This window comes from Heterodontus francisci, unplaced genomic scaffold (genome assembly GCF_036365525.1).
Source record: "Heterodontus francisci isolate sHetFra1 unplaced genomic scaffold, sHetFra1.hap1 HAP1_SCAFFOLD_240, whole genome shotgun sequence".
NCBI lineage: Eukaryota > Metazoa > Chordata > Chondrichthyes > Heterodontiformes > Heterodontidae > Heterodontus > Heterodontus francisci.
Window position 1 is genome coordinate 1768164 of NW_027140128.1, and position 738 is coordinate 1768901.

The window sequence follows — 738 nt, forward strand, 5'->3', positions numbered from 1 at the left end:
AGCTTGATAATCTCTCCCTGATTTTCTGTGTGTCTTCCTCTGTCTGTTCCTTTCTGAGTCCTGATAATATCTTCCTGGTTTTCTGTGTGTCTTTCTCTGCCTGCCTCATTGTCGGTGCTGTTACTCTGTGTCCTTGTGTCATTGTGCAGTGAGGGTGAGTCCGTCAGCACGTGTGTTGCTGAGTCCGGGATTCTTGAGAAATCCGACGACAATCCGATTTTTCTAAAAACATTGGGAAAATGAACATATTTCACTAACAGGCAGCTGAAATACAAAACAGCAGTTAGCAGAGTGGCGCAGCGGTAGCGTGCTGGACTCAAAACCCAGAGGTCGATGGATCGAAACCATTCTCTGCTATTTATGTTTGGCAATAACGCAATGAGTTTACTGTCAAAACATCAAGTGCTTCCCCATAATAACAAGATGCGCTCGATTGCATTCAGCTTTTCCCTTCGAGTGAACACATCAATCACTAACAAATCACTTTTGCTCACACGAACACAAACTGCAAACATGGACCAGCCGAGTCTCTCCCACTTTGTCAACCCCTTCCTGCAGAGCCTCCTCTCCACCACCAGATGGTGATGTTGGCCACAATAAAACCAGGGCAAATGGTCACAGTGAGGAGACGGTCAGTAACAGAAAATAAAACAATAACAGGGAAAACCTTTACACAACAACAGGGTACATCTTTACACAACAGAGAACATATTTACACAACAGGAAATACCGTTACAC

The 738-nt window shown here is 44.4% G+C and overlaps 1 non-coding gene across 1 annotated transcript; it reads left to right on the forward strand.

The window, feature by feature from the left end:
- The first annotated feature begins 285 nt into the window (after positions 1-285).
- On the forward strand, positions 286-357 carry trnal-caa (transfer RNA leucine (anticodon CAA)). The gene has a single exon. It is a non-coding gene; the product is annotated as a tRNA-Leu (tRNA).
- The last annotated feature ends 381 nt before the right edge of the window (positions 358-738 follow it).